Below are 15,918 nucleotides of genomic sequence, written 5' to 3' on the forward strand. Positions count from 1 at the left end.
CAGTATGGTTGTCAATCACTATTTACCCATGTTCTAATGGCTACTTGCACCATGTCACAAAGCACAGTCATCATCTCTCCTCAGTTATCAGATCAGATTTGGGATGTAGTAGTACAGGTGATTAACAGCGTGAATGTGCACCTGACTAATTAGTGGAGATTATATAATGCCGTCATGACAACATAGAACAGAATGTCAAAGGACAACATTTTGTGGAATCCATGCCATGAAGAATTAAGTCTGTTGAGAGCAAAACCCCACAGTCCCAGTTCTTCAGGTGTGGCTGTGTCTCAGGAGATAGAACAGGTTGTTTCCTATTCAAAAAGCCAGTGTTCAATACCCAGCTCCTCCAGCATAGATGTCAAGTAGTTTGCCCAAAATGTGTGGCAAGATACTCCAAATTGCCTCCCATGCACCACCGGTGAATGAATCAACATATAATGGAGAAGCGTTGCATATATAAATAGAAACATTGTATGAGTGTGTCTTCACTATGCTAGTAAAGCACTACATAAAAATGTTGTCCAGTCCAAATGGAGGCCCTCCTGGTACCTGTGTGGTGGTCCTAATTAAGTGCTCAGTACGTTGAAGGATTTATGGATGAAGTAGCAACAATAGGACAATTTAACTTAGATATCAACCTGACATAGTAGTGTATTATACTGCCCACATGTACAAGCATGTGCCTGCACAAACAGACACACACACATCCTAGTGGCAAGTGGTCCACTGTCTAGGATCAAGCCAAGGTCAGGGGTGTGATTAGGGATTAGTGCCAGAGGCTTGCACTGGCAGGCAGTTTCCCCTTAATAAAGCCATCACTGCATAGGGAGAGCGAGAGAAATACTGCCAGTCAGCCCAACTGGACCTGCCTGATTTACAGCTGTAGCAGTCTACACATCAGCCTGCTATATTGCTAAGGCAATATATGGAGACGTGGCTAAAGGAGTAGTTAAACTGTCAGTGAGTGACAAGCTGATGATATACCATCAGCTTCTAGTTCATTGGCATTTGGAAAGTGACACATTGTGACACTTTCTCTTAATTCTCACACTGGATAGTTTTTTACATTGAATGTGAATGGACACAATAACAGTGATGTAAACACCTCAGACACACACATGTATGAGAAAACATCCTTTGTCATCAACTACTTGGACTGTTTAGTCCTCAAGGTGACATGCTGGTAGAATTTTGGTAGTCTTTAAATCAGCATAATTGAAGTTGCCAGTGATGACCCCCATCGGGATATGCTGTTTGTTGACTGCTGATGCCACTGTGCAGCTCTCGTAGTGCCTCTTTCATATTAGAGTTAGGGGGCAGGTAGGCTCTTACAGTAACAACGGTGAACTCCCTTGGTAGGAGGATAGTATGGCCAACACTTCATAATCAGAATGTTGCTATGTAGCCACGTTTCAATTAAAATAAACATACAGCAGTATTTCAGGTCATGCTGGTTGGTCTGTCTATGCCATATTAAGTTAAATATTGTCCAGTCAACATTTATCATCCAACAGGATAGATATGAGGGCAGGACTACCGGACACCAGTATTCCTCTGTGGGTGACACCCGACTCACCGACATGGGTTAAACTAAAGCCAGGGGTCTATCTGTATGGATCAACAGGATGCTTTTAAGAACTGGCATCACTACCAGTAATGGCCATCCACGTATTAAATGTTCATTTATCTCTTGTTACATGCTAAATGTGAGTCAGAAATAATTTTATTTTACTGTAAAATACAATCAGTGACAACAACCCTTCCCATCACAGAAAACAAGACTTGACTATTAGCTAGTGGGCAGGCCATTATTATAACAGTAGGTCTATGTTTGGATTTCAGCTACAAACAACACAGGTGAACGATATAATTATTTGCAGTTCCTCAGCTATGTATTTCTCTACTGCTCTGACTGTATTGCATTTACCTATTTGTTAAGCAATGACCACTTTGGAGTTGTCCAATTTTATCTGAAGGATATGATTTAAATCTCTCTCATAACTACATTCATTTTGATTTGGAAATACATCACATTCCATCCATCCATTATTTGTATGGTGAAGCAGAGCCAGTCCCAGCTGACACTAGGTGAGACTTGGTGTACACCCTGAACAGATCACAAATTTATTACAGGGTTGACATATAGAGACAAACAACCATTCACACTCACATTCACACCTACAGGCAATTCAGAGTCACCAATTGTCACTTTGGACTGTGGGGGGAAGCTGAAGAACCTGGAGGGAATGCACACAGGCACAGGGAGAACATGTGAACTCCACACAGAAAAGAATATGCAATATTATTGAATATATATATATTTCAATAATAATAAAACAGCAGTTTAAATATATATATATATATATATATATATATAAACTACTGTTTTACCGTTACTGGTTAACTGGTTCTGGTTTTAATTTTTTTGGTTGATTGGTGTATTACCACTGCAACTGTGTTTTCATTTGTGAATATGAAGAAGCTGGGGACAAATACTGGACCTGCCAGTGCATAATGAAACATTCAATAAGAGTCTATGACTGCACCATGTTCTGATTCACTGCTGGAAGCCCCCCATTAACATACAACACCAACTACACACCAGTGTGTAGAGTCAGTCACCAGTCAATACATCAGTAAACATCTATGGCTTAGGTTTAAATGTGATCTGAAAGAACATGAAGTCATTTTTCTACGTGTTAATCTTGTTTCTTCTTCAGGGTAAGTGCACATATTTTTTGTTTCAATTAACGGTAATCAGAGTGAATCAGTGCTTTGTTCATCTACTCATTTTTCCATCAACTTTGTCAGTACTAACCCAACATCACACTCATGCTGCTTCTAGAGTTTGCATACTGTAACTAGAATGATCTATCAGTGATTGTGACTGAAGAAAGGGTATGCCATCCTTTATTTCCATTCATTATTAAATACTGATCAGAGCTTTTTCACACATCAGAAAATGTAGGTATTTTATAATGAATTCAGTAACTTACAGACCAGTACTATATTTACGTAGTGAAATGCAATCATTGTTACAGTATTGCAAATTAATCTGGAGTGATGTGGAGCTGATAAGGTAAGCATGTTATTTATTCACTTTCCATGTAGATGCTGAACAGGCTAAAACTCTGTTATAGCGTTTGAACAGCTATGCTTTTGTTTTCAGTGTTGGGACATTTTTATTTGAATTAGTCCCAAAAGACGACCCCCTTCCACACTAGATTCATGTATATTGTTTTATAGCGCATAAACGCAGCCTCAGCTGCACCTCTCTTTCTTTGCTGCTAGGACATTACTAAGTAGGCAGACACAAGAAAAAAGACTTGCAGGTGAAGGAAAAAAAGTGTTTGCCCTAGCAGTGGAATTCTCTCTTAAAGTTACTGGCACTAAACTAATCTTTTCACACTCTATTAAATATATTTGCATGAAGGCTGATGAAAATGAAAATTTTACAATTTAATGGAAACACAGCTACAAACTCCTCGCTTGCTGTGATGAAAAAACACCACAGTGGTACTTGCACTAAACACACTACTAAATGCACACACTGGACAGGTGCACACATAACATGGAGCTGATACTTCAGATGTCAGAAAGAGCATGGAAAAAAATGGTTTCATAACCACAGGGGTGAATTTATCTATTGGGATGGAAACCAATGAGATAATGAATAAAAATAGATTATGTTGGAACAGGCAGCACTGGCTTATACAGCCAGTGGGGAGACAAAAAAGACTGGACAAAAGATGGCTTAAATCACACACTCACACACACCCGAGGGTGTGAGAGTGAGAGAAAGGCCAGGGCCAAGTCAGAGGAATTAATTGAGGTAGTTTGTTTCACAGCGGGGAGTCTATTAAATGCCATGTCACCACTGGGCCATGGGGAGTAACACACTAGCACTTGGAGGGCAGAGGGAGGGGGGATTGAGGTGAAGTTCGATGCCAGTATGAATTTCTCTAAAATCAGCACTCACATCTCACCTCATTCATCTCTTGCTCCATCTCACTCTCTCATTCTTTTTCTTTTCTTATCCCTCTCTCCTTCATCTTCTGCTGCCCAACGGTATCTCTACCATTCTTTTCCCTGTTTTCCTCTTGGCCACTACCTTACACTCTGTCACCTTTTCTTCATCTCCTTTTCTTCCTTTATTGTATATCTCCACCTCTTTCTCTTTTCTCTTGTATACACTTGCTGCATACTGAATGACAATAAACGTCTGTCTGAGTCTTAAGTCTTTTCCACAGAATATTACCATGTTTTTGTGGTCTTTTGCTCTTTCTCTTAATATCATTCACTGGCTTCTCCATGATACAACATTTCCATTACTTCTTAGTAGTATTACTTAGTCTTTCTTTTCTTTTAGTATTTTACTCTCCTTCTGTGTTACATCTTTCTTTTCATTCTGGTTTCTTTCTAGCTTCACCCTTCTCTTCCATCTTTAACATGTAAGACTGTGAACGGAAAGTATCACAATTCTAATTAGTTGTGATACTCTACATTAATAGTAGATGGCGCAGCACAAGTGGCAGCTCATTACAGCAGCTCCAGCTTGGTACTAAGGTTTCTCTCTCTTTTTCTGTTATCTGCAACAATTATGTCCCTTTTGTGCATGTTCAAACTCATGGCTTTTTTGCCACTATTTTGAACAGTTTAGACTCTGGTTGGGACATCCTGCGTTCCATCATGCAGCCATTGTTTAGAAATGGGGGTGGAGGGATGGGTGAGCCAACGATGACTGATAAGCCAGAAAGAGAAGTTACAAACCTGACTAACCCAGCTAACATCAGCCTCCACTGTTTCCCTGGATGGTTTACAGATTATATAGGCAGACAGGACAAGAGAAAGTGGTAAGAGGAAGGTAGTAGGGCTGGTGGTGTTTGTTAATGATAGATGGTGCAATCCAGGACACATTACAATTAAAGAAAGTTTCTAGAGTAAGGACACTGAGCTGCTACATTTTACTACCATGTAGTAATACATGGATAATTTAATCACACTTTTATTTCCTGCATTTACTCAATATGTCTCATGGGCTGAGACCATGGTCTGATGAGTCCAATGGGGGACTATTTTGACTAAACTAACTATGATGTTCTCTCTGAACCCCATGGACAATGACCTCTGAATTGAGAGCCTTGTACCCTCCAAAACATTGTTTTCGAACAAATCCAGCATCACTCCTTATCTAAATGCCCTGCTAAATGAGAAGAAGGGAACTTTTAGGTTGGGGAGCAAAGAGGAGCTACAGAAGGTGTAGAAGGTGCTGAGGAGAAGGATCGGGTGGGCTAAAGATACTACAGGAAGAAGAGGACAGTGGACAGCCTGCCTCACAACAGACTAGGTGAGGAGGGAACTAAAATGGATGAAGGTAAGAAGGTCAGGGCAGCAGGTCTAGATGGCTTCAGCTCCAGGATCCTCAAGCCCTGTGTGGAATAATGCAGTCCATGATCAACCAGAGCATGAAACTGGAAAGAGTGCTGATCTTGTAGAAGACTTTTTGTGTAGTACCATAAGCCCATAAAAAGTAATTAGGGGGCTCTAGAGAGCCCACTCACTACAAAATATTGCAGTTTTCACCAGATCTGAGGCATGTGCTGATTTTGGTGCGACCCAGAATTTCCTGATGGTTCATGTGAAAGGCAGAGTGGTTAATTAAAAGCAGCGTTGTCAGAAGCATGAGTAAAGTACCTAAGTTGATAAGAGAAGTAATACTGATAGCTACAAGCCAGTTCATTTGTAGCAACATCCAAAAATGACATTTAACTAGGGATGTGCATGACTATTCAATTAGTTGATTAATCAACACAGTAAACATAGTCGACATCTATTTTTAAGAATCAACAAATTTTTATCTGACTTTATTTATTTGATCTGTTTGATAAGGGCCTGCAGGCTGTTAACCGAGCTGCCGCTAATGTTAGCTCATGTTGTTTCTAGAGGCTCAACTTGTATTTAGGTTAGGATTCCTTCAGTGTACATCATTCAGGGGATTTTTACTGTGAGCTGAATTATCCACCAAAGCCTCATTGAATATAGCAGATTCATATTTAAAGAAATAATGTTTCTCTGTGACACGGACACAAGATGTTGAGAGCTGCTGCTTGCTCAGTTTGTCTCTCTGATAACTGAAGATCCAGATGTCTGATGATAAAAATCCTCATCTGGTTTAAGATTAGAGTTATAATGTTATATAAAGTGATGGTAATGTGACTTGAAACATTCAGAATGTAGCTGGGTGAAAATGTTTTAATGTCTGGCCATCCAAGTTACTGTACCTAAATGCTTATGTGACAGCAAATGACAGGAACAAATAACAGTTTTGGTGACTTAAATGATTTCAGACGATATGCAGCTATAGCTCTGACATTAACTTGATGGAAGTCAAGAAAGTAGCAATAACAACTGATGCATGGACAGCTCTCACGTTGGATTTTTTTGGTCACTAAAACTCTCTCTCTATGGTCTTTGGGGAAGAAATATAGATGTTTAATTTGCTAAATGAACATAAGTGTAGACACTGACTTAACATATTACACACAAATTATAAATTACAAGCATAATGGAATCAACATGTAGATGCAAGTGTGCTAAACAGCAATTTTGCTAGCAAAGGTTACAATAAAAAATTTTGGCTACTTGTGAAATCTTTGGTGGATGGTATTGTGAGCTAGCTAAGTTACCCGTGATAGTCTCATTTCTGAACATTGCACTGGTTAACATTAAGTTTTTGCAAGTCATGCAGCAACTCTCGCCCTACTGTGCTGTGATTGGCTCGTACTCACCAGCTGTGAACTTGAGCAGCTGTCTATCAACACAGTAGATAACCAACCAAAAGTGAGAACTGTTTGGGCAGCATGAGAGTGTGAGATTGAAAGTGTGTGTCACATGCCAGAAGCACGAGAGTTGGCAACCCTGGCTTACATACTGTATATGCAATATTACACTTCAATACAATGCAATGTTATGTAAATCACGTACGGTACGTAAAACACACTGATGATACACAGCACTACTATATGAATTACACTACACTCAAAATTTAAATTTGCAATTTTCCCTCATAAAGTTAATCTCATCTTATGTTATCTTATATATTATATGACAAATATATGCCAGAAAAGTGGACACCTATTCTTAATTCCAATGAAGGAATTAAGAAATTCATGTTCCAGCATCCAATAATATTTTACACAATAGTGTGCTTTTGGGCCAAACATTTTGTTGCCTTGTCTTGACAAGTTCATACAGAGATATGTATATAATAATTTTCTTTTTTTTCCTTTTTTTTGGTGTAGAAGAACTTCACTGGTGTGCACAGTTCCCTGACCTTTCACAATGTGATCATGTGAACAGTTTGTATAATGACAGATAATATCAGGCAACATTACTGACTGTTTCTCTTTCACTCTATCATTCCCTCACTCACAACCATCCTGCCCTACACACACACACACACACACACACACACACACACTAACTATGTTGGAAAGTGGTTTCTAAGAGTTCATGTAAAGTCATAACATTCATGTATTTATGTTCAAATAATAGTGAGAGCAAGAATTTTATGACCTATTGGGAAATCACAAATTGTCCACAGATGTGAAACGGGCCCAGTTAAGATTACTACTAATTATTGTCTAAAAACAGCTAAATTTATAACCAATTCTTATTCACAGTTGCATGTAAACACACACCAAATGAGTGCAATTTGGATCCTTAGTCTAGACGTACCAATTGGTAATGATTCTGAAGACTATTATCTAGAGCTATGTGTTAGCTATGTGTATCCCTAATACTGCATGGTATAAACCATGCATTGTAGATGACTTGGAGGAAAGGAGGGAAATATGGACACATGCCCAGCACCTGTCTGGAGACTTATCCACAATCCCCCTCCCTCTCTGGGCAGAAATATTGACTGGCAAGCACTCTGCCCAATAATTTTCAGGACATACTAAAGATGATGCCTGAGATAACAGAAGTTACGTGGGGGAGAGATGGAGGAATGGAAGGGTTAATAATGAAGATTGAGGAGAGTTGGTGTGAGAAGAACTCACAGCTGAATTTGACAGAGAATGGAAAAGAAAGAGATCTAGAGGCAAAGTGAAACTGCAAAGTGAAACTGAGAACATGTCAGTTCAGTTCATCTTTACTGTCAGACTAAACATCTATTAGGAAACCACAGGGCCAACAAAGTACAAGGAGAAGGAAAAAGAAAAAGAGAGAGAAAGAGAGAAATACAGAAAACATTGCAGATTCTTATAAAAGAAGTTATACCAAAGCTTCCACAAGGGTGACTGGTATTGTACCACACTAAAACAAGAACTTGTCAGCAGTATAAGAATGGAGTTCTGAGAGTCATTCAGTTGACAAATAAATTTATACATCAGATTTCTCCATAAAGCCTGAAAAATGCAGACTCCTGGATTACAAAACAATACACTGGCACTAGATCACCTCTCTACCTGTTTTTGTTTTTTTACAATCATTACAAGCAACCTGAACCTTATGCAAGCTCGCCATTTTAAACTTGCCCCACAAAGGGGCAGTATAGTGAGGAGTGCAATATGCTCTATAAAGACATATTTTGACATAATCTGAACACAGAATTTTCTTGCCAACATATTAGCTTGAGCATATGATATACAGTATATTCTATACATGTCATCATCATTTGTAACTTGCAGGAAGTTATGCTTGTGAAGGATTTCAGCATTATTGTTACATGCAGTGACATTTTTTGAAATGAAGTGTGGATTTAAAAATTGTGCTTTGCGATGGGTAATGGTATTTGCGGTTAACTTATTATTTGGCATTAGGAGAAGTTTTTTTTTTTGTACTGTACGTCTAAATACCCAAAACCCAGGCAACCCAGGTGTTTATGTTGTATCATGGTAAAAATGGCCTCTGGTCTCACCAACTCAAAATCTGATTGGTTAAAGGATCAGTGATAAAACTGTTTCATCACCATATATTCTAAATTACAGTGGCCTGCACTGTTGATTCTGAAGGCCTCAAGGCAGATTTCTGTTTACTTGGCAACACAGGGCTGAAATCTGATTGGATAAAAGCTCTAATGTAAACAGACTGTATTGGAAGCAGTGCAACCAAGAGGAAAGCTATGAGATGAAGAGAATAGACTATTGGTAAAAATGTAATACACAATACAATAATGGGAAAAACATATATGAAAATATCATTCAGTGATTGTGACAGTATTTAGGCCAGCAGAGGAGGCCTTGCTGGCCCTGACAGCCCACCACTTTCTACAACCCAGGTGACATTTACTAGTGCTGCATGGAGGAGCTGTTGTTGTGAGCTGTTTTTGCTTGACTGACAGACTGCTGGCCCACTGCTTGCTCATCCCACCTCAGCCTCATCCAGGTTTTGTATGTTTTGAAAAGTTAGAATTTTGCTGCAGAAACTGACACAATGAGTGGTCAATTCAAAGCTGTATATCCATAATTTTTTTTACAGGCTGTGACCGAACTGAAATGATATAAAGAAAATTTGTACTTTAAGGGGGTAATCATGGTTCAAGAATTCACATTCCCATGTGAAATCAGGTGACCTGACTACTAACCACAACTTCCTCCATGTTTTAGTGATTGTGACACTATATCAACAGCTCTGTTGTGATTGAATGCATAAAAGTGTATGAAAGTGTGTGTAAATACATGCTGCAGCCATGGAGGTAAAGGCAGGACAATCGTAGTCAGACATGAGTTAAATAGCTAAGATAGCTGAATAATATATGCTCCATATGCTGCCTCCTGCTGCTGTCTTACTGAAAAGTACAGATGTGGACACACACAAACCCAGAAATGGTGTATATGTACACATGTTACTATGGTTATAACTCATGTACTTGTGCACCCCTGTCCATCCTTTACAACTATATATTTGGCAATATATTTATTCAAATAAAGAGGACTTATAAAAATGTGTATGCTTACATAGAGCCATATGCAGTCTGTGGTACCAGGCCAGTCCACGTAATTGATTTGGACATGCTGAGAAGAGACCATTAAAGTAAATTGAGGGGTGAAAAATTTGGAATGGAGTGGAGGCATCTGTTCATCTCTAAACTAAACAGCAATTACACAATTACAGACCACCCTGTATCACTTGCATCACTTAAGTTGTCTGTTTATTGCACCTTTTGAAAAATAGCAGTCTGCTAATGTTGTATGGCCTTTCCTCTACTGCTCAATGCAGGCTTTACTGTATTGCCACTGCCAGTCCTATCTCTTCCGAACACCCACCTGTAGACTGTGATTCAGATAAAGGTGAAGCAGCAGACAGGTATTGGGTGGCCACAAGGACTATAGCTTCAGCAGTTGCGTGGAAGTTCAGGGAGGTCAAGGAGATAAACTTTCAGTTGGCAAACCATTAGGCAACTCAGGAAGGTAAAGGAGGGCTTGGCTCAGGCTGTGCTAGAAAACTATTGACCCAGACTGGGGATATTGTTGAGAGGTGGAAAGAGCACTTTGAGTGACTCCTGAATCATAGGGGGCAGAGGATGAAGACTCAAGGGAAGCTTCACCTATATCGCCGTGCAGAGATTGCTGAGGTAGTCAAGAAGCACCTCAGTGGCTGCCCAGGAGTGGATGAAATTTGTATGCTCTGGATATTGTTAGAGAACCATGGAGGATGGGGATGGTACTGGTTGAAATCAGACCAGGGTAGTGGTTCCCATTTTCAAAAAGGGAGACTGGAGTGTGTGTTATCAGGACATCCCAGTGAGATGGTGTTGGAGGCTCTGACCAATCAAACAGTCAAATCTGGGATTCATGAGGAACAATGCATATTCTCTGCTGGCTGTGGACAAGTGGACCAGCTCTTTACCCAAGGCATAGCCATGGTGAAGAGAGTGCTCAGTTTGGGAACCTCAGAGTCGCATCACTGCTTTTTACAGATGCAGTGGTTCTGATGGCTTCATCAGACCAGGACCTCCAGCACACACTGGGGTGGCGCGGGAGACTGACTGGATTTGTGCAGCGTCAGCAGTAATGCAACCATTGTACTGGACCATTGTGGTGAAGAGGGAGCTCTTGATTTACCAGTCGATCTATGTTCCAACCTTAACGTACAATCATGAGCTTTGGGTAGTGACGGAAAGATTGAGGTCAAAGATACAAGTGGCCTGCATAAACAGAAGAAAATGGATGGATGGAACTTGGCATAAACCAGAGCTTTCTCACAACTATAAGCAACAACACTGATAACAGTAATATCATAATAAAGATGATTCATTTATTTGTTTATTCCATTAGAGCACTACACCTTGACTCAAATTTATGTTTGAGATGACAGACCTGTTACCTGTTATATAATTAAAAAAAGATACCTGCCAGCAAACACACATGTTCACATGTTCACTAAAAAGTTACTATGGAGACCAACACACAACACACTGTTACAAAGCATGTTTTTATTTAAATTGTCTAATTATTCGCGGTAAATCTGGTTTTATATGAATCAAGTTAGATTTTAGATCCTAGATATCAGATATTGAGGATTAACAGATGTTGCCTTTCACGACTCCTTCTCCTTCCCTCCCCCCTCTCTCTCTAACTCTCTGACTCCACTAGAGCATAATTCCTGACCCCACGTAGTGGGAATGATATACATCTCAGGTACTGGTCAGAGCATCTATTATGAATGAGACACATACAGTGCTGCTAGCTGTGGTAATGGATGGACTGGATCCAGGGCTGGACACACACACACGTGCACACGTGCACATACACACACACACACACACACACACATATACACACACACAGAGGCTAGGGACAGCCGCACTAAGTCATATTTGGGGATATAGCATATTTGACAGCTTGTGCCCATTCAGCAGGGCCTGTCTGATTTGTTTCTCGCTAACAGAGGGAAAATATGAGAGAGGAGGGAAAGAAAGAGGAAAGATAAGAAGGAATTTGCGAAAAGGGATTGATTCTTGATTCTTTTTACTAACCTAGTTTTTACTACAATCCTTGAACTTGTCCTGATCTATACTTATATATTTATAGTTTTTCTAGTGTGTAAACACTTTGTAGTAGTAGTGCTACTGGTACAATTATTATTAACGATAGTATGGATATTAGTGCCAATATGTAGATTCTAAAAAAAAGGATTGGCCGTGACAGCAACAAATTAACAGATCTGTGGTTCTGACAAAAAGACAGGGTGTGTATGCATGTTTGTCTGCTCTTATGTCAGTTTCACCAAAACAGCCTCTCATCATGTCTGTCCCAGACAAGACAGAAACTGAAATATACACGATAAAGAGGTATGTGTGTGTGTGTGTGGTATAGGTATTACCTGTGTGTGTGTTTGTATGTGTGAGACAGTGCTCATATGACAGTTCCCATCAGTCAGCCACCATTTAGGCTGCTAAGAACAGAGTCATAAATCAGTTTTCTGCCGATTATGACACAATATGGGGAAGCTCTTCTGATTAATTTTGATTCCCTCTATCACTTTATTGCCTTCTTACTCACTGTTTCACCCCTCATTCATTCATTCATCCACCTAAACTCAAAATCTCACCATATAATCTGTTTCCTATGAAGACAAAAGGTTTAATTTAATCACTGAGTGCCTCATTCCTTTCTCAGCCACTGTGACTTTTGACCCTGCCTGCACCACCATCCTACCACCACCCCTTCCCAGTGACTTTGGTGAGGTCATGACCTCTGAGTAAGGGCTGAAAAGATGTGGGTGTGTAGAGTTGGGATGGGCATGGATGAATTGAGTTAGGTCATGAATAGAGATCAAATCAACATTAGGCGCACCCCAGGAGACCAACTTAATTAATGCACATTTCCCTTGCACAGTGGTGATGGTAACAGGAGAGGGGCAGGGTGACAGTTTAGGGTCAAGGCATCAGTATACTCCATCAGAAGTGGTTGGTTCAGATGTTGTATTAGGACTTTGTTCAACAACAACAACTTATTAGACCCTAAATTACATCTAAGAGCTAAAGTTACTATGCACAAAATACCTTCCACCATGATCCAAGAAAAAAACAACACACACATGAAATGATCACAAATTTTAAACATAATAAAGGTAATTAATTGATCTGACAAATGAATAAATTGTTGTTGAGTGGTGATACAGAAATGTTCTTTGATAAAAAATAAATGAAAAATAAATAAACTCATGAATAATTGTCCATTGCAAGGGTGACTCTTAGACATGGTTGCTTGAATTAACTCTCAAAATGCAAATCTCAACTTTGACGGATTTTCACCAAATTACCTTAAAACATTTGCTCAATAAAATGGTTTGGGTTACAGAATGGTTGAACAATTATTTAATATGATTTCAGACATGAAGAGAAAGTAGTTAAGACTGGAATTTATGAAGAAGCTCTGGTTGAAGCCTACAGAGAGACAGAAAGAGAGGGGTGAGAACACAACTTTGAGTCTGTGGATCTGATCTCTTTTCATGTTACTTTTCATGATAAAGAAAACAGTCAAAAATCCCAAAATTGATTTTCATTCTGGGGATTTTGATTGTTTATTCCTATATTTATTCCTCTGGAGAGGACACCTGTTGTCAGTTTCCTATCTGGTTTATGGGTCCGGTCATGAGTTCAGTCCTTACTTTGATCTATGTCTGTTACATATCCCCCACTATAAGGTATTCTATATGATTCTAAAAACCCAACCATCATACTTCATAAAGGTTACAGTACTCTTGCAGTGCCAAATGAAAATATAGTATTGTATAGTTTTGTCTTTGGGGGTTGTTGTGGTACAGTAATATAGAAGTATAGCATACAAGAGAGAGACTCTGCAGTGCTTATACATGTGTGGCAAGAGAACTGATAGATCTCACTATGATCTCCAGTAGTTGAAAGAGAATCTGTCTATGCTGTAATTCACATATATATTCATCTGACACAACGTGGTAAAGAACTGCAAGCCAGAGCACACTTAACAAGATAGATAACATGTTTCTTACATCACTTGGAGCAACCATAAGGTGGAGATCAGAAAGTTCTAGGAAAAATGACACAGCATGAACCCTGACAAACAGCAGAGGAAAGGACTAAAAAGTAACCAGGATGAGGAGAGATGTGAGGCAAAGACAGGTGACAGGACCAGAACAGGAATCAGGAGGGAACAGACAAAGGGAGGGAGAGAGCAACAGAGAAAAGGAGATTTATTTGAAATGTAGAACATCTGAAAATGCAGATCTCAGTCTTCGAAGGGGCTTGTGATGTAAATCATGGAGTGTAATCTGAACCAGCTAAAAGAAACTATAAAATATCCCAGAGATCTGCACTGCTGCTCAAATTCAGCTATTTATATTCTTAAAGACACAAAAGTAAACAGTAAACAGTAAAATGTGTTGACAAGTTCATCAGCTGCAGTTACAAGGAATGGAATTGGTACCAACCAAACACTCCCTACCCAATTTGGTAATTTTATTTACCTGACATATTGATGCATAATAGTAATCCCTCATTCCTCCAAGCCATAGCTATTGATCACAGTCCACCTTCCATTAGCAAGGTGAGAAAACAAAAACCCATTTGAAAGTTATTGGATCTATAAAATCAGACCAACAGTTATCTAACATGAAATGAGGAGGTGGATCTTCCTCCTTTTCGTTATCTTTTTTGAACTCTCTTTATCATGCGTTTTACTTTTCTTCTTTTCATTGTTCCATTAAAAATCCTTTAATTTTTTTATCCTCGTCAAGGACTGACTAGGTATAATTTATTATATTTGCTGGATTTAATACACTCAGTCCAAACCATTTTAGACATGTTGATTCAACTTTCTGCTCATTTGGGAAGCTGCACTTTGCTGTGTGGTTAAATAGTATTACAAATTTATTGTATGAGTAAGGCCTTGCTGGCATCAGTATTTTCTCCTCACTGCTCTTCTGCACTGCTTACAGCTGCTAAATCAGTGACCCTCCCTTTGTGAATGCTGGAACTTCATTTGAAATGTAGTTTTCCAATGAAATTTGCTGATAAGAGAGAACATTCCCATTCTTTTGGTGAAACAATGTGGGTAAACTGGTACAACCATTTCATTTAAATAAATGTACAATACAGTAGTATACATGCTGTATTCCAAGAAATACAGAAATGTTTTTTGCTTTTTAAAGTATTTTTCTCAGTGTATAGTGATGTAGTCAGTTGATGGTCTATTATGTTTTGTCTCTTTCCAGTTTGTTGAGTAGAGTGTTGTCAATTTGGAGGATTTGTGAGAAAATAAGTTCAGACAATATTGTTCTCATTTCTAATACCCTCAGTGGTTCAAACTATATATTTCATGCTGCAGATCATTGCAATGACCATATTCAGATATTTTTTTATAAGCTAGCCATGAAATAATAGTTTTTCATATACTTTTGCTTTGAGGAGAATCTTAGCTTCTCCAGTTTTATTAAAACAACTTCAAACCAAACAACTTCTAGCAAATCATCAACATCTCCTATATTAAAGCCCCAATAAAAACAAAGTCAGTGTCCTGCCTTGAAACTTTAAATGCCTGCTTTACCTCTGTCCCTTTATGAGGGTCTATCTATTTATCTATACAGTCCCTGTAGTGAGGAAATTAAACCTTTAGATCATCACAGATTCTCTGCTTTTTATACCACCACAGTGCAACAATGACTCTGTAGGGAAGGCAGAAAGGAATGGATGCTGAAAATCTATCTGGAGGTGATTCAAGAAAATCAGAAAAATATGAATTGGTAATATAGAGCATTATTTGACTTTTCTGGCAGATTTATTTGTGGTTTTAAATAAAATCAGTAGATTAAACATAATACCCAATGGTATTTGTTTGCAGTGCACACATGCACATAGGATAGCACAGTGTTACCTCAGTTACCACTGTTACCTCACAACAAAAAGGTTCTGGGTTTGAACTTTTCTCT

General features: G+C 39.0%; 1 protein-coding gene across 1 annotated transcript in view; it reads right to left on the reverse strand.

The window, feature by feature from the left end:
* The window catches only part of LOC108876794 (RNA binding protein fox-1 homolog 3), a 266,422-nt gene that overhangs the window by 115,503 nt on the left and 135,001 nt on the right, over nt 1-15,918 (reverse strand). The gene's annotated exons all lie outside the window — the stretch shown is intronic.

The sequence above is a fragment of the Lates calcarifer genome, unplaced genomic scaffold (genome assembly GCF_001640805.2).
Source record: "Lates calcarifer isolate ASB-BC8 unplaced genomic scaffold, TLL_Latcal_v3 _unitig_5784_quiver_486, whole genome shotgun sequence".
In the NCBI taxonomy this organism is placed as follows: Eukaryota; Metazoa; Chordata; class Actinopteri; family Centropomidae; genus Lates; species Lates calcarifer.